The sequence below is a fragment of the Furipterus horrens genome, unplaced genomic scaffold (genome assembly GCF_987537825.1).
Source record: "Furipterus horrens unplaced genomic scaffold, mFurHor1.1.pri manual_scaffold_6, whole genome shotgun sequence".
Lineage (NCBI taxonomy): Eukaryota > Metazoa > Chordata > Mammalia > Chiroptera > Furipteridae > Furipterus > Furipterus horrens.
In genome coordinates, this window is record NW_028327176.1 from 133,715,557 (window position 1) to 133,734,627 (window position 19,071).

General features: G+C 41.6%; 1 protein-coding gene across 1 annotated transcript in view; it reads right to left on the bottom strand.

Moving 5' to 3' along the window:
- BACH2 (BACH transcriptional regulator 2) overlaps positions 1-19,071 on the bottom strand; it is a 337,887-nt gene that overhangs the window by 253,011 nt on the left and 65,805 nt on the right. Inside the window, exon 2 of the mRNA XM_090279677.1 lies at positions 2,483-2,592. The gene's annotated coding sequence lies outside the window, so the exon portion shown is untranslated. The remainder of the gene's footprint in view (positions 1-2,482; positions 2,593-19,071) is intronic.

Sequence of the window (19,071 nt, forward strand, 5' to 3'; positions counted from 1 at the left end):
AGCAGTTCATGGACTATCAGGTCAGCCCTGTTAAGTTAGTCAAACTATCAGTCCCTGTACCATGGGGGCGATTCCTGTTTTCTAGAGGTATTGTCTCTTACTGACCCACAAGAGAGCAGTCCATGCCTGTGATCAGAAGTGCCCTGGCCCTTCACAGCAATTAACACTGACCCTAGGATGCTGTGACCACCCTCTGTCCTGACACCTCCTAATTAAGTGTCCCATTAGATAGCTGGGGTTTGGGAAGGAAAGAGAGTTATTACAGTGGATAGCCAAGGAAGTGGAAAATGCACAATTCAAATGTCTCCAGCTTTCTAGGAACAAATCTCCTTAGAAAATCAATCATACTCACAAAAACATTTTCAATGTTCTCCCTTACATATCCTAATTGATGAGATGATTCTCCAGTTTTATTTGTGCCAAGATCATTTTCCTTCCCAGAGGGTGACCTATTATATGTTTTATGCCAAGAAAACCATAAGGAAAAATGCTGACCTATGATGGTTACACATCATGCGTCATTAATTTAAATTAAGTTAAAATACTGCATTAAATTAAAATACTGTAATATAAAATAATGTGTTCACTGGGCCATTTGGGCAGGACATAGCTTCCCAAGCCATAGACACACCTACTGAGACACGTGAAACTTCTAAGGAGTCTGGTTCCCAGCTGTGTGTCAGGAGCCAAATCATGACATCAGGTCTTTGCCCTGGAGAAACTTAGGGCAAAGCTGTCATCGCAAACTGTGCTTGCCAGTCAGAGAGTTCCCAAGAGTTGTCTGAGCTTTTCAGTATACCGAACTCCAACAGGAGCCAAGGTTTGCAATGACCACATGGATGGATCTCCTCCCCTCCCCACCCTCCAATCATGGTTTTCCAGTATTCCAAAAGCTCACTTCTCAAAGGCTGCTTAAAGGTTAAGTATTTAAACTGGGGGTGGGTGGTAGGTGGGCGAGAGTCAGCACAAGGTTTCCTTCTCTCTGGCTTGGCTCTAGAAAAATAACTGCTTATTTTTTCCTGATCTCCTCAGGTGGGGTAAAGCAGTAGCCTCTGAATAGGCCAAACAAATGGCTGTGGGAAAAATATCCACGGGAAAGGGGTGCTTAGGAAAAGAATTTCAATAAGGTAAATGGGCTTTCTAAAAGCCTAGGGATTTCATAATATCTTTTAAGACCAATCATGTGAAAGCACTTTCCAACTCTGTCACAACCCAGAGGTAAAGTTATAACTCAGCTCTTCTTGTAGGCCTCCAGAACTGCCTTTCCCTGTTTTAAATCCTTCAGTGGCCCTCAGAATGGGACCCTTCCCTCCTTCTCTGGCTCCTATCTGCCATCTTCCACCAGTGTAGTCCTTAACCAGGGCTGTTTCTGTCCCCCAAGGGGGACATTTTTGGCTATCATCACTGAAGTAAAGAGAGGGGGATGCTACTAAATACACTTCAATGCAGAACACAGCTTCTCAGACACAGAGAACTACCTGCTCCAAAAGTCAGCAGTCGAGGTAGGGAAATCCTGCCCTAGCTGTGCCCTACTCCTTGTTGTTTTCTAAACGTGCCAGATGTTCTCATTCACTTGTGCCCCTAAACATAGGCTGTTTCCTTTACCTGGGATGCCCTGCCCTACTTCTAAGTCCAAGAAATGACCACTTATCATCTAGGATCCAACTCAAAATGTCACCTCCCCTATACTGTCTTTTCCAGATCCCCCAGAGTCAGATGTTCCTTCTTCTGAGCTTCCAGAACTTTTGGTACATGCTTCATTAGCACAGTAGCCACACTGCCCCCAAATTATCTGTCCCTCGCTGAAAGCCTCATTCATTGTTCACCTCCAGAATGCCCATCTGGTAATCAATGGCTGCTTGCTGAACCGCTCAGAGAGTAAATGGAAATGCTGCAGATGCACTGAAGACTCTCTGCCTATAATGACTAAGGGATTGCAATGTCCCAACATCAAAAACAACAACATTAAATGCTTATAATATGGACAGGCATGTAATTAAGCACAGGTGCACATATTAACTCATTTTGTCATTACGACAACCCTATGAGGTAGGTACCATTATCATCAACGTTTTAAAGACAGGGAAACTGAGGCACAGAGAAGTTAAGACACTTTCCCAAGGTCACCAAACCTAGCATCTGAAAGAGCAGATATTTAAACCTAGGTACTCTGGTTCCAGAGCTTTAATCTTCCAATTTCATATCAAGACAGTGGTACTAATAACCAATATTTCGGCAACTCAGAGTCCTCAGGTGAACACAAGTAACACATCCAGAGAACTGTACCACCATAGAGCGGCCACCAGCTCCTGTGATGCTGACTGGAAACATTGCTTTCTGGGGTCACATAACTCTCCAACCTCTGGAATGCTTTGGGCAGGAAAAGCAATCTCCTCACAACACAGAAAGACACTATGTACCCAGAAAACATCACGGTACCACAAAGAAGACCTAAGTGCTGATTCTTCAAAGTACCTCTTACCTTGGTCATGCTGCAGGGACTGAAGCGAAGGATCAGACATGTCACAATGCGAGGCTGTTCTTGAAGTCTCTTGTTCCTGCAGACCTCAGTTGCTGAAGCAGACAGCTGTACTGTGAACACAGATAGAAAGGAAAGCCATAAGCTGGTGCTCAGAAGGCACAGAGCAGTCCTGTGTCCAACACAAATTTCTGCCATCATGGCAAAGCTCCATGTATGGAAAGCTGGCCAGTATGGAAACCGCTAGCCGCATGTGGCTACTGAGCACTTGAAATGTGGCTAATGCAACTGAAAACTGCATTTTTGATTTAATGTAATTTTAATGAAATTTAAAGGTAAACAGCTACATGGGGTTAGTGGCTACCATACAAAACGGTGTAGGTCTAGGGGGTCAAATCAAGCATCTTGAGGCCACGGACACTGGGCAGGCCTGTGGCCAAGGAAAAGCTGCATATTATATGCTCAGAGTGACCGCAGATACCCAGGGACAGGAACACTTATTAACTATTTTTTGAGCACTTATTAGGTGCTGAGCACTTGAGGATATAGTAACCAATAAGCCAGAGAGGTCAGTTATTTAAGTTTCAGGCTTTGACTTCCTTAGGGAAGGAAATATCTAGCATGTGAGCTTCACCTACTATATGCAAGACCTCAATGCCTTCCCTGCTGCCCACAAAGCCTAAAGGAACACAGAGGCATTTGCTGCAGCCTGCCTATATTACTGCCAGGATTAATAGATAATAGAACCTTTCACAGAGCTCCTTGGGAGGCAGTACCCCAGAAGGGAATTTAGGGGCTCAGTTTTCTAAGGGCTAAGTGAACCAGACGATCCAACAACCCCTCAAATGGAATAAGGGCCCATGTTTTTATCCATGCTGTTGGTTCATTAAGTAGGTTTATTTTTTATTTACTTGAATTAAATTTTAGAGTAAAACAGTTATATGGTTCAAGGGTTCTTAATTTGTCAAATATTAATAAAAAATAAAAAATATCTTTGACTACTTAACTAGATTTGTAGTCATTTCCTTTGAAAAATATTTATAGGTGGATTTGAGAAGAGAATAAACATTGTAAGGTTCCTTATAATCACCTTATTTCTGTGTTATTTTTTCAGATTGCATCTAGGAAGCATTCATATATCTGAACCTTTCCATAAAGACTGAAATTAGAGGTTTAAATCAAACTGCAGTGCTTTGAAAAAAATGCATTATTTTTAATTATAATATAATAACAATATAGAAAATGTCCTATAGGAAAAGGAAAAGAGGTTCATAATTACAGTAGCCCACTATAATCACCTTTAGTTCCTAGCAATCAGCCTTTCTCTGCTGGCGAATGGCACGAGGCCCAGGCACAGAGGTCAAAGGCTGTATTCCCCATATTAACATCTTTCACCATTAAGAAAATAATTTTGTGGTTTATATTTTCAAAAGATAAATTTCTACCCCACACATTACTATTCTGTGAACATAATATTATTAAAGGCCTTTTATAAATAAGAAGAAAGGGTCAGGAAATTGCAGATCAGCCCCTGGCTATTTGAGCCACATAGATTTCAAAGCAAATGCCCTATTCACTCATAACAATAACATTTAAAAAAATGATGTACAATATGGAGAGACCCTGGAATTCTACCTTTGTAGCCTAAATACATCCAAACACCCACTCACACACATGATGCCATTGCTTCAAAGTCAAGAAAATTGAATATCTAATTCTAACCAATCTTAAATTGACTGAAAAAAATTATGCTTTTACTTGTGATCCAGAAGCAGATGCTAATGAATGTTTGCATTTTAAAGGAGAACTCTATACGTGTTGTTTCCTTTTAAATATATGTATTTGATCCATTTAGAAGCTATGGTCCAGCACTTAGCTGGGAAGTTTGTCCAAATGTCTGGCAGAGACGCCTGATGTCAGAGTTCCATTCAAATGTACACACTGGTATCAACACAGGAAAGGTGGGCACAAGAAGATAATAAACAGACAAGGATTCTTGAACATAATTTCCCCAAGGAAATTCCACCCAGCCCCAGTGACGTCACGATCCCCGTTCCCTCAGAATATGGGTATACAGTTTGCACTAAATTATGGATCCTTCTCAGAGCCCTCCATGCTACCAAAGTGTTTAGATCATTTTCATGTATTTTGGTTCTATGACAAAGTCAAGACTAAAAACTGAGGCTAGTATTGAGGGAAATATCAGGTCACATATAAAGTTCTTAATAAATATTGTGAACAGATTTTTTCTTTGCTCTCACAGAGCCTAAGATGATGTAGGCTCCTAATGTAGGATCTTCAAAACAATGTTGATTATCATTGCAGACTGCCTTTGGATTTTTTTTTTAAAAGAAAATCGTTTCTGTAAATGTTTTCAAGAATATTAAGAACATCTTACAGCTGTGTAATGTTCAAGATTGTACAATGCACTTTATATTAATACTCTCATTTAATACTGATATCAATCTCAGTAGTAGTTTTCTTAATTAGAAAACTAGATGCAGAGAGGAAAAAGAATTCTTAGTCATGTGGAATATACACTGGGCTAGATATGACTTCATTTCAAGATACCATAGAATTAAAGTATGTACAAAGACCACAAAAAAAACCTTCCCCCCAATAAAACACACACACACATACACACAACACACAAAGACCACCATTAACAGAAACACCTCAGTGAACAGATGACAGTTCTAGAAATTGGGTCAGTTCACTTCTGGACAGCAACCAAGAAGACTGGCCTTGTTCTATCAGGTACTTTCGATCTCCTTTGAAATAGAGAGAACCTGGTTGTTTTGCAGCCAATTTGGTTTATGAAAAAGCTTAGAGAAATCCACAGCTTAAAAAAAAGAGACTGCATCTTAAAAGTAAATCATTAAGAAAAATGATATCTGAGTTACTATGGTGGAATTAAGGAATTTTAAAAAAATTCTGTTTTTTAGTGTTTTTAATTGTTTATGAAGTTAAATTCTTCTGATACTAAACAAACAAAAAACAAGTACAGATGCCTTTAAAGGGTGCCCAGAGAAAGTCAATCCCATAAGCTAACATGTGACTTCCACATAGTTGATCCTAATGGAGTGGGTTCATTGGGCAGCAAGGCCTGTGGTCAACCCTAGGCTTATAGAAGGTTGATGAAATGTAATTCATCTTTCCAGGTGGGGAGAAGGATGGGTAAGAAGGAAAGTAGAGACAGGGTAAGTAAAAGAAAAGACCAAGGAGAGAATGAAAAGCTAGAGGATACCAAGAAAGGACTAAAAGGCAGGTAAGTAAACAGATACCTAGAGACAGTTCAGTGATACAGATGATTGCCCCTCAGCAGCCAGGTCCTCACTATGGAGGGGTCGAGAGATTCGGGCTTCTGGTGACGGCATCATAACCTACGGCTTCTCTCCATCATACACTCTCATGGACAGGGTGTCAGCAAGGAGTCAAGACTGGGCCTACCTGTTTCACCACTATTTATTTACCATCAACCTCCACCTACCACAGAGAAAAGTCTATTTTACCTGGATCACTGCTAATGTGGTACAGAGGTATAAGCCAACTTTTTTCTCCTTACTCTAAAGAGAAGCTTAAAGCTGTCAAAAAGCTGTTGTATTTGTGTGTGGATTGTGTTATTTCCTGGCCCTTGAAAATGCAACTAATACTTATTGCCAATATAGACTGAAACATAATGAGTTGGGCTTTTCTCCCCTCTCCAAAACCCCCACCCGCTTCCAAGATGTTCATTCTAGAAGACTTGTAATACAATTAAAAGCTGGGTAGCTTAGGCAGTCCTATGGGAGACAGGCCAACAGAAGTGAGCAGGCTACTCCTCAGACTGTTAAAGGTCTTCCTGGCTTTTAGATATAATGCACCCTGAGGTCAGTCTGTGAAGTGGCCTCTTGGCACTCCCCACTACCAAATCCAGCAGCCTAGGCAGAGGGCCTGAGCATGAGGACCAAAGGAAGAGCTTGTGGGGAAGAAATAAGTAAAGTCATAAAAGGACAAAAGGCTTTGGAGAGAAAGGGAGCGAAGGCAAGATGACAAGAATCTAGAGGAAATTCTCTAAGTCGAGGACTTAGGAGCTTAGGAAGTCAGGTGAACAGATGAGAGAAATAACCCTAATATCCTCCACCCTGTGTTTATGGGTTGGAGTTATTCACGTGTCTCTGAGGTTAAGTCCTGACAACCTTCACCTAGAATCCTTGTGCAAGACTGGATAAATGTAACCATTATAATTACTGACTGGCCAATCCCTCTCTTCCACAGTAAGGGGTGTGGTGGCCCTTATTAAAGGACCCAAAGGTAAAGCAACAATTGGGCTCCTGTCTCCCACCCCAAATGCATACAAGCCCTCCCAAGTGATGGCTCCTTCCTTTTTTCCCAAAGAAGAGCTAGAGGGGCCAGAGCACAGCTCTTTGAGGATCTTCTTGCAGGTGCTTCTCAACCCTCAAAGCAGACATGTGGCTCTGGTTCTCCAGGACCTTGGCGTTCTTACCACCCCCACATTTAGGCAGAAAACACGCCATAACATGGTTCTGACCCAGAGACTGAACGATGACTGTTGTTCTGTCTCGCTCCCTGTGCCCTGCCCTTTCAGCATGGCATGGAAAACAGACAGCCCCAGCCAGAAAGACAAGCACATCTTCCCGTCAAGCATCAACAGCCTTCTTTCCCAAGAATAGGTTAGGCAATTTGAAAATTAATATTCTAAAAACTTAACTGGCATATGAATTATGGTTCAATAGGAAACTGTGATAAGAAACAGGAAATGAGAAGACTGTAAATTATAAAGAGACATACTGCTGGTACACAAAAAAATTGGCCCTGAGAGCCAGATGGGGAGGGATAGAGGTCAGGGGAGGGCCAACAGTGCCAAGCAGCAGAGTCCATTGCTTTCATGTCACTACTTCTGACACACATGCTGGGAGCTTCCCTTACTTAGTCAAATCGGAAGTCAGGATATCTAACATTTAGATTCAGGGCTACCACCCTAAAAAGGCTGGTATCAGTCTTCCAGTGATTTAGGAATATCTTAATTAAAGGCACAACACAGAAGAGCTGCCAGGAGGTTACCTGGTTCAGCTGACTTCTCTTCCCTGGGTGACTATCTAAATCAGGGGACACAAATTCAGATGCCTGTAGGGGTTAAAAAACAATGAGATGAGTGACTGTCAAGCCAGAGAAGACTATGAGGAGTGGAGGGGCCTGGAGAGCTGGCCACTAAACCAGGAAAAGGGCATATGTTCCCAGAGCTTTGGATATTCAAGAAAGCCAGAAAATGGAGAGAATGTGTAAAATCATTGGCTTTTTAAATGTTGGCCATTTATGTTAATACTTTGGAAATTAGTGGTGGTTGGCTTTGGTTGATCAGTTTGTATCTTCTCCTATACACCTTTCTTGTCACTTGGTGGATTCTTTGTTCTTTTAATTCTCCAGGGCTTGATCTCCTGGCTGATCTCCTGGCATTCCTGGCCTTGCTGCTGGTTTCACAGGGTGCAGCAAGCCCAGAGGGAAGCATTGACCAAGCAGGGCTTGGGAGCCACATCAGTTGATCTGAATATCAACTTTGCCTCTTGGCATGTGATTCTGGCAAGTTACTAACCCTCTCTGAGTCTCTATTCTTTTATCCATAAAATTGCGGGAAATTCTTTATACCTCCTAAGATTGTTGTGAACATTAACTGAAATAAAATGAAGAAAGTACTTGACGAAGTGTTCAAAAAAGATGAGGTGCTTTCCCTCTTCCTATTCTCCCATCACCATTCAACACAACCTCGTTCTGTTTGCAAATGCACATAGGTATTTATCTCTCAATCACCCTACCGGACTATAAGTATTTCAAGTGAAGAGATCTTGTCTGTTTTATGCCCAAGTGACAAGCACCTATCCTACTGCTTTAGACATAGTAGGCTCTCAGTATATGCAAAATTGAATTATAATGTGTTGTGAAGTAAATATTTGCCTTTATACTTCATAACTCCTGATGTGATGATAGTTGGAGGCAGCACCTTTGGGAAGTAATTAGGTTTAGGTGAGGTCATGAACGTGGTCACTCCATGATAGGATTAGCCATTAGAAGAACAAATACCAGACTGTGTGTTCTCTCTCTCTCTTGTCTCCAAACATCTCCTCCCCCCCCCCCCCGGGCTTGTGAGGATACAGCAAGAAGGTAGCTGTCTGCAAGAGAGCCCTCACTAGGAAACAGACTGGCCAGTACCTTGACCTTAGACTTCCCAGTCTCTAGAACTGTGAAAAACGGTCGTTTGAGCCAACCAATCTATAGCATTAGGTTATAGCAGCCTGAACTTAGATGTTTGGGAAGATTTTTCTTAAATCTGGCACCAGTTGAGCCCATTTCTTCCCATTCTATCCTCATGATGTCTTAACATCAATATCTAATATCTATTCCTCATTTGGCAAGAATAATTTTGAGACTAAATGAAAAAACAGGTTCAAATTAAGAATAAAATACTGAAGAGTTTTCCCTTGAGAAGTACGGCATCACTTTTAGGTCAGCAGGGTACATCTGGATACTCAGAAAAAAAAAATAAGCCTAAGAGATTTCATCAGTCCATTAATAAATAAATAAAAGAATCATGCTTTAATTTTAGCATCCTCAAGCAATGTTTGCCAAAAGTGCATGTCACTGCACAGGGTGTACTTGGTGGCCACCCAGAGTTCTAGGCAATCCCCAACCATTTGTCTACTTTGGACTGAGAAGGCTGAATTGTATTAATCTAGGCCAAAGGTTTCCCAACCATGTCTGACTGACCCAGGTCTTTTTGATTTTATACTGAAAGAATCCCACAGACCTTCAAACAATTTCAGCTTCCCTCTCCCTTGGGGGGTTTGCTGAACAATCCAGGCAAACACATTTCCTGTGTTTTGCTGAGAAGCTAAAATAACTCAACAGAAAGCCCAGTTAGTGAGTTACTTCTGAACGACCCACTGAAAAGGAAGCAATGACAAGGAAATCACTAGGAAAGTATCTCTCTTTAAAGAAGCTCAAGGGGACCAGTTATTTCTCCAATAAAAGCTTTCCAACTGCAGAATTTAAATGTTTTCAAATACCTTGAGGACAAGCTGTAATGAGGGACAGTTGCATTATTGGGGGCTAGTGCTTGCAACTGAAACTCATCTGCTTAGTAAGCCAGAGTGGGTGTAATGCCTTGTTTCTCACGGAAGAAACTTTTATTAATCCACAGAAGAAAGCCCAAATTGGCAGGATGGGATCCTGTAGAAATTAATCTTAGGAATCCACTTTTATCTCTGCTTTCCTGAGGGTCGAATTCTGTTTAGTTGACCCTTGAACAATAAAGGGGTTCGTGGTGCCAACCCACTAAACAATAAAATATCTGTATGTAATTTTTGACTCCCCCAAATTTAACTATTAATACACAACTGTTGATCAAAAGCTTTATAACATAGTCCATTAACATATGTATTGCATGTTATACATATTATATACTGTATTCTTACAATAAAGCAAGCTAGAGAAAAAATGTTTTTAAGAAAATCATGACAAAATACATTTACGGTACTGTCTGTATTTACTGTAAACATCTGCATATAAGTGGACCCACACAGTTCAAACCTGTGTTGTTCAAGGGTCAACTGTACTTCCAATACAAGCCTCTCCTTAGTGAGGTTTGTTCCTTTCACGGTGACACACATCCCGGTTATTTACTTCTCTACAGGGACCTAGCGTTTGCTTCTCCCAGGGCCTAGGGCTCTCAGTGCTCTCAGACCAGTTTAGTGTCTGGCAAAATAACTGAAGTTCCCACATCTTGTAGACAGCACCACAAGGGACCCCATAGCTAACACTGTCACCTTGGATTTCCGTTCCCCCGCCCCTCCCCACGCCCCAAACATATACACTCAAAGCCCCACACAGACTCTGGGAGAAATTCTTCTTGCCCCCTTTTGGCAAACAGTTTCTGGGTGAATATAAACACCACAACTGCTAGAACCCACAGCCTGTGCCAGCTTTGAATCACTCATGAGCCAGTGGCATGAGGCACCAGGCAATTTCCGTTTCCTGCTTTTGGGCTCACCATGCACTTACTATTTTCCATTCTAACCAACATACCTAAAAATTAGGGGCAGGGAGTAGAAGCTGGCCAAGCTATATCAGCTCAACATATAATTCTGCCAGAAATGTCCAGTTTAGGGTTCCCTAAATGTCCAGGTTTGGGTTTCCTAAATTCTGCCATATTTAGGGTCCTGTCGGTGACCATTTAGCTATAATTTTGGCTGGAGGTAGAAAGATGTTCTTTGTAGCCCATGCTATATTGTTGTGACTCACACCGTAGCTCTTCCTCGTAACAGAGTGATACTGGGTGAGGAGGGGGTCAGGGCTGCCAGGCACTAAGCACCGTACCTCTCAGCAGCGTGGGCAGTCACCCCAAGCAAGCAGTCACCTCCCTGCATGAGGCTGCATTTTCTGCACACAACTAAGTCCATCCTCAGTTCTGAGGAAAGGACTGTGCCTTACATTAACTTTTCTGTGACTTAGAATTGGATGATTGCACGCTGATGTTTTGGTAGCCCCAGAGAGGCAAAGATGGCAAGGAATGAAACAAGGGCACAACCACCCCACCATGTCACCACCGTGCTCTGCGGAGTCGCTGTGTTCCAACAGCAGCCTAGAGAACAGCCACAGAAACCTGCTCCTGGTGCTGGCCGACCTGGAGGCCTTGTCCCTGGGGTCGCCTCTGATCTCATTACAGCAGTCGACACTAGTCCTCTCAAAACAAACAGAGGAAATTTATGCCTGCCTTAGCCTGGGGAGAGCTCTACATTCCTTGTTTAACGAGAGTTCCAGCTTCTGAGATCACAGCCAGTCAGATGGAGAGGATGTCTGCTTTGTTCCAAAGAACGAACTGTCACAGCTGCCTTTCCCTCTTCCTGGGGCTGATATGAAGGCGGTGAGCCTGGAGAGGGCCACTGCACTTGTGGCCTAGGCTCTCTGCTCTGGTCCCTCCAGGAGGTGTTCCCTTTCTTTCTATGTCAACATCCCTGAGCTCAGTCAGCAGGGCCATTTCCTCTTCGACAGCTCTGGGAAAGTCGCTACAATGTGGCCTTGAAGGGTTCCACCTGCTAAGGCCAGAATTCCAAGGGAGAGACTGTTCTGTAACAAAATCCTAGGCCTCCTGTTGGGAATAAATTCGCACCCCCTTCCCCCATACCCTTGCTTGATTGAGCCTTGAAAATGTCATCTAATTTGGAGTTCCCACTTTTAGGATAAATAGTGGGAGGGAAAAAATGTTATTTTACACCCTTAATTCGATCGATCGCAGAAGTAACTGAGTGCCCAGCTCATGAGGTATATAGAGAATGAACCTCCAAACCAAAATAAGATAGAGCAGTGGTTATGAGCCAGGGCTTATTTTGCCCCCAAGGGACACTTGCAATGCATGGAGACAATTTTGGTTACCACAACTGGGGGAGGGGGCTACTGGCATCTAGTGGGCAGAGGCCAGGTATGCTGCTAAATATCCTACCATGTACAGGACAGCCCTCATAATAATGATCTGGTCCAAAATGTAAACAGTGCTGAATCTGAGAAACCCTGGTGTAGGGAGAACACTCAATAATGTTTAAAGGTTTAAAATAATGACAACTCAATGACATTACAATAATGCTGACATGTAATCAAAATGTACACAATTAACAACCACAAAAATTTATCAGCTCTCTCCTCGAGTAAAATAAATAAAAGTTGCCCTGTAACTATGCAGAGTACGATGACTAGAGCTGTCTGGAACATACTGGAGCAGCACCATTGTGAGAGCTGTGTTTGTTCAAGTAAAGGTGTGATCTGAGTGCTTACTATCACAATTCAGCGATGAGTATTAACAAAAGGAATTTATGAGCTAAGTTTCATAATTACTAAAATTGTACATGTAGCCTGAGTATACCTAGGTCTGGGGAAAAAGAGGCAAAAATGTCTCAACTTTTACAATACTAACCAAATATGAGGAACTGGGGTGATGTTGACCTACATTTTAGGGAGGCTAAAGATTTTTTGCATATATAAATGCAGAATTGCAGAAATGTATTATAGTGAAAATAATCATGGTATATATTTTGAAATACTCCCCAATCTAATTTTCTGTACCAGGCTGAATATATTCCATTTCTTCTACATAGCATATTTTCTGTATATCTGGTGTATGAATGTACATTTAGATAACCCAGTCATTATTCTCTCATGCACTCTTTCATTCTAGAAAAAGAAGGAAAAAATCCCCATGCAAGCACAGTTAATGCCTACAAGCAAATTTGAAGAGAAGAAAAAAGAACTTCACAAATAAGCAGGAGGCAATTTTTTAATGGACATGTTTTAAAGGCTTGTATAAACAGTAAACAAAACTGACTCACTAAATGCTAATACTGTTTATCCTGATGTAAAGCTCAGGGTTGTTTCTTTGTTGTTTTTAATTTTAATGTCCCAGAAGCTAGAGGACAGTGAATACTGTGGTAGGGAAAAATGATACCTTCCTTGGCATTTCAGAATCATTGCTCAATTCCTCTTGAGCATGGAAGCCTTAGTAATGACTTTATTTTACCTACCGCAATTATGGTACATCTCGAAGTAATTCTCCATAATATCCCACTTTCCTCCCTCTGCTCAAGTCCTGCTAATAATCTCTGGAAACCATTAACCAAGCGCCCTTTTCCAAGTTTCCTCTCCTCCCTCCACTGCCGCCTCAGTCATGCTGGAGTCAGGACAAAGCAAACTTGTATTACATCACAGAGCAAATCCATTTTCTATAAACCATCCTGTTGGTAGTTTACGGCTACTGGAACCCAAGACTGTCAACACTGTGGTCTTTGTTTGGTGGGTGTTGTTTTAAAAAAAATTTTTTAAAGTTTGCCCACACCCCCTTTCTCTTTTGAATACAGGCAAGTAGTTCAAGGCGCCTCTCCAGCCTGGCTCCACCCCGCTGTGTAAACTAGACATTACCTTATACACAAATGAATCTACGGCATTCCTCAGTCTAGCTGCCTCGCTGCAAATTCCTACGCTCCCCAGCAGCCACGGCAGCACACACTCCCCCTGGCTGCCCCTCCTCTTCCCCCTCCGTTTTTTTTTTTTTTTAAATTTCCACTGCCTCACTGTGTTTTTGTGTAAATGATCTCACATGACTCAACAAATCCATCTGCCTGAAGCAGGCCAAGTCTGGAGCCCTCCCAGGAGGGAGGAGAAGAATTGCTTTGTGGAAAGGACCTGGAGCTCTGCCCTTTCTCTGGCTCGAATTACCCGCCTGTCAGGCCTGACGGATTTGGCTAAAAATAAAAGGAAGCAGGCCGTGAAAAGCAGATGAATGGGCTCAGCAGTTCCTTAGATAACATGGGCCTGCTGTTGCCCAAAGCTCCCCAAACAGAAACTTCAAATGCGGGGCCTGTAAGTGCAGTGCTGTGGCTTCCACGTACAGAGGGGCTGTCGAGTCCACTGGAATGGGGGAACATGGCCTTTGTTTTAGATTTCTGTTTCAAAACGCGCGCGCATGTGTGTGTGTGTGTGTGTGTGTGTGTGTGTGACCCATATAAAAAGGTTCTCAGAAAAACAGTTCAGTGGAGTGAAGGCTTGGCTTGTTAAAAAAAAATCTTGTTTTCACTACAAAATTACCCCTCTCCCTACCTCTGAACACCAGACATTTTAAGCCTCCTTATGATGTCAGTTCTGCATTCAGAGCCAGCAAAGAGCTAAAAGTCCTTCTTGTAAGTGTATGCCCAGCACCCGCAGTGGGTATTAAGCACTTAGGTTGGCAATGTAATGACACACTGTAACAATCTGTAATATGAAGCAGTCAGCAAAGCCCTGGCTCTGAAAGCTATTTCTCCCGACCATTAACCATATGTTTGGCTCCTCAGATAGCCAAGCGGGTGTTCCAGCTTACCATCTGGTTTCTATCCACACAAGCAACTGCAAAGCACAGACTATCTCCCTCTGGAGCTGCGTGCTTCTTTTTCTCTCTTCTCTGTTCTTCCCTTCCCCTTTCCTCCTCCCAGCTTCTTTGGTTCTCTCTGCTCAAGAATTCCCTGCCATTCATCATGGGCAAAGAAAACTTTACCTGACAGGGCAGCAGCAGAGCCATTAAGAATGCACAGCTGTGCTGTAAACACGCCAGAGGGCCGTTTACCATCCTTGGAGCAACACGGTCTCTACCCCTTTCCTCACCTCCTATGGAGTGCTGACACTTGACCTAGTGTGTTAAAAATAGGTACATTCTTGACAGATACCGGGCTGTCGTGGAGCCCTTCACACTCACTCCACATTCTGGGTGGGTGTGGAGCTTTAACACACACACACACACACACACACACACCCCTAGGTTTGCCTCTGCATTCAATCTGCATGACATCAGTCTCACACAGAAGACACACCAACTAAAAACAATGGAGTTAACTAAAGGATTCTATTCCTTTTTCTGCTCTAAATGATTTGATTCCAAGTATTTTCCTTTCTTCTTCTTTTCTCTTACCTAAAGAGCTCAAATTGAAAGAGATGACACTTTAGAAGAATAAGAGCATACAGCCACTTTCAACAAACTGAGAATGTGCAAAACCTACGCTTGTTTACATTACATTTGCATTTAACCGGGTACAGTAATGACACGGAGCATGCCATTCATAGGATTTTCTTCCAATGTCTTCAAAATATTTATCCCAGATGAGCTCCTTTATAGGATTTCAGGTACTTTACAATTTCTTGAAAATGTATGAAAAGAGATCTGAGAAACAGAATTTAGATAATTTTTCCTTCTATCTGTACAAGAATTATATGTGCATTACTAGCCCATTTTACTGAATTAAAGTAAATTCTTTCCCATGCCTTAAAAAACAGCTCATTTCTCACATGCCAAGAACAAAAGGAAGAATATCATTAAAGAGTGATTAAGCAAAATGTCAGATCTTATCAACAGGCAGAGCTCAGAGGCTCTGTTAGGGGAACACTGTTTACTCAGGCTAACAAGGACGCCAGGAAGGCCACTACCTGTGCAAACCTCTTCCACCCACTGCCCTTGTCCGTCCTTATTTCCATGACCTGAACTCTGTCTTTTGTTAGCTATTTCTGCCAGTGAGGAACATTAAATTCTGTTCCATATAGGTTTTAGAGAATAACAGAAAAGGGAACTTTTAAATTTCAGAAAACTTAGGAAACTGTCCACAGAAGACAGATTCCATTAGATGTTGTTTTTGACCCCAAAATCATAGTACGAACTTAAGTTTATGTTACATGTACTCACAATATCATTAATACAAAGGAAGAAAATTGATCAATTCAAAACGTCAACATTTTCACATTTTACCTGGCTCTTTAAGCACTGTAGAATCAATTTATTAAAAGGTATTTATGCTTTTCATGATTCCTGGGGCCTACGTCCTCCTTCACCAGTCCAATCATACCAGGATCTCTAGGGATGGGCCTGGGTATGAGGATTTTTGAAAGCTGCCAGGTTGTATGTACTGTGCAGCCAGAATCGAGGAGCAGCCAGAATCGAGGAGTCTTGCTCTATTTGAACTCATGGGATACTAGAAACCACCTCATCAAAACCAAAATGAAACATCTGAAATGAAAATGTAAATGAAATTTAGGATAAGAACAGTGGATTTCAAACTTGTTTAGAAGTTGAGTCTTTAATCAAACAAAAGCTAGTATGAAATACCTAAGAACAAAATAGTAAAAGTGGTAATTTATACTGTCATTTTATACTTTGCACAATAACCATGGATTTCATAAACTCAAATGTATATTATCAGTCAACCAGGGAGAACAAAGAAGCCATTTTATTGAACACAAAAGTATGAAACCGGGGTTGTGAGGGAGAGGTGCAGGGCTACCCACCACACCATACAATTTTTCCACGGCCAATGGCTCAGATGATCAAGGCTGGTTTCATGTAAAAATAGCAGTGTGTGCAACAGGATGAAACTAATTCACATATATTAATTTAATAAATGTCAATTAAATGTCTAGTACACAGCAACTACTGTCCTCAGGGGTCATCAGAAGATTAAGTTGCAGCTTTTTCCTTTGAGAAGTCTACCTAAGAAGACACCTAATGACAGAACAGCAAGGTAAGCACAGTAATGGAAGGGCCATGACCTTGTTATGGGGAGAAGCAGCTAGCTCTGTCTGAGGAAACGGGGCATAACTTCACCAGCATGGGACACGTAAGTCAGGTTCTAAACATCTGAGTAGGATTTTATATCTAACAAAGAGAAGGATATTCCAGAAAGAAGAAGACAATGTGGGGAAAAACGCCATCACTATAGAGACCTGGTAAGGTCTCGGGATAATGACAAATTCTGAGGAGGGCAGGAAGGACTGGGCTATGAGGCTGGAGAGGTCACTGAGGCCAGGTGATAAGAAACTTCAAATGTCATTATACAGCTTAGACCAGCACTGAACAACAGATACATAAGATGAACCATCATTTTGAATTTTCTAGTAGACCCATTAAAAAAGTAAAAAAGACATTATGTTACTTAACTCAATATATCTAAAATTTTACCCTTTCAACAATGGGATCAATATAAAAATGATTGATATTTTATATTTTTTTCATACTAAGTCTTTGAAATAGTGTGTTGGTTTGATGTCCATATAACAAATCCCCGTTTGGACTAGCCACATGAGGCTCGCAGACACCGTACTGGACAGCACAGGTGGACACCTGTTGCCGCAGGCAGGAGGCCGAAGGACTTGCAGGGATTTGCTTAGTAAGGAGACAAGAGCAGTGATACTGTGAGGGAGGACGGGGCTGGAAGAGGGCTGCGAGGCTGCTTCCACAGTCCAGGCGAGGGGTGCAGGGGAGGAGGAGGAACCAGGGCATGGCTGCAGGATGACACAGAAAGGTCAAAGTCAAAAGGCATTTCTAGAAAGAATTAAGAAAACTTAAAATGACTGTCCATGAGGAATCATGGAAACATCAAATATGTTTTCTAATGTTAAAAAGTGCTTAGTGTGAAAAGGCACTGATTGTGTATTTAATAGGAGGCTGCATCATTCCTTTCACACTTGCTCCCCTCTGCTGTGCGGTTTCATTTAATAAACATGTGCTGAGAAGCCACCATGTGCTAGGTAAGGTCACGCATTGGCACTAATGAGACCCATTTCTTCCTTTCAAGGAGCTCCATTATAGTGTGGGGGAGAGAACAACAAACTACAAGACAGTGTTAAGTGCATTACTAGATGGATGTGAAAGGAGGTCTACAAAATGTTCCACAAAGCATAACTATTTCCTATAATACATTCAATGGCCTTTTGAGATAGCAGGGAGTGGGGCTTTAAGATAGTCGTAGGCTTATTAACTGACTTAAAAGTGACACTTTACTTCTGTAGTTTTACCTCTGCAGTTGTATTTGGCTGCACTGTATTAAGAAAATCCTGGTAGTCATGGGTAACTGCAGGCATCACTCTCTGTCTGAATTCTAGATCTCTAATATCAGGGACGAAACAGATGCAGACAAAATTTCAGATAACTCTCTTGCTCTCTGCCACGCTTCTTATTTACTATCTGAAACGGAGAAATCAACCTGACCAAATAAAACTGTATCCTTTGGAATGCACTCTGGGAAATATCCATAACCAAGTTCTGGAAATGAGTGGATCGGAACAGCAAAGAATAGTTATACTGGAGGTGATGAGTTGTTTTTTGTTTTTAATTTTTATTTGACTTTTTTTTTAGAAAAAGAAAGAAGAATGGGAAGAGAGAGAAACATCACCTTGTTGTTTCACTTATTTATGCATCCATTGGTTGATTTTCTTGTATGTTCCCTGACCAGGGATCGAACCCATATACTTGGCGTACTGGGATGATGCTCTAACCAACTGAACTACCCGGTCAGGGAGATAATAGTTCTTTAGTGATTGATTTTGTAATCTTATGACATGCCTCAAACTAACCCAAAGGCTTGAAAAAATTCAGTGGTTAAAAATCTTTTAAATTTCATTTTTAATCACTAATGATAATCTGGCAACTACTTGATATCTTTACCAATCCATCAAGGAGCAACCAAAATGTAGAGTGGGCATACAGGACCCTAGAACAATACATGTTACTAAGTGAAGCGTGTTGTGTTCACTTATTGTACAACTGGCCATAATTCATACAGAAGCCTACACCCAACAGAGGCACCCAAATCCTGCCTGGCATGTAATTGAGCGTGCTGAACATGTCTAACAGGAGGACTTTGCTTGTTCAATTTCTAATCAGGCTAGAAGCTGAAAAACACTGGTACAGAACTTCTTTATCAATGACTCTGTTTTATAAGAAGTTCAAATATATAAGCCAAAACAGCAAAAAACACTTAATTTCATGGTTAACTTGAGAGTCCAATTCAAGGCATTGGTGGTGGTAATGTGTTAAAATTTGATACGTAACATGTTAAAGAGTGCATATGTTTTTTTTTTATTATGGCTATAAAAACTGTTTAAAATATATTAAAAATGAAATGCAAATTAAGTGTTTGCAGAATGCCTCAAGTATCGCCAGGGAACTTCCGCAGACCAGAGTTTGAAGACCACTGGCTTAGGGCTTTTGAGGTCAAAATTTAAATCGAAGAGCACCTACTATTTAAGAATCATCA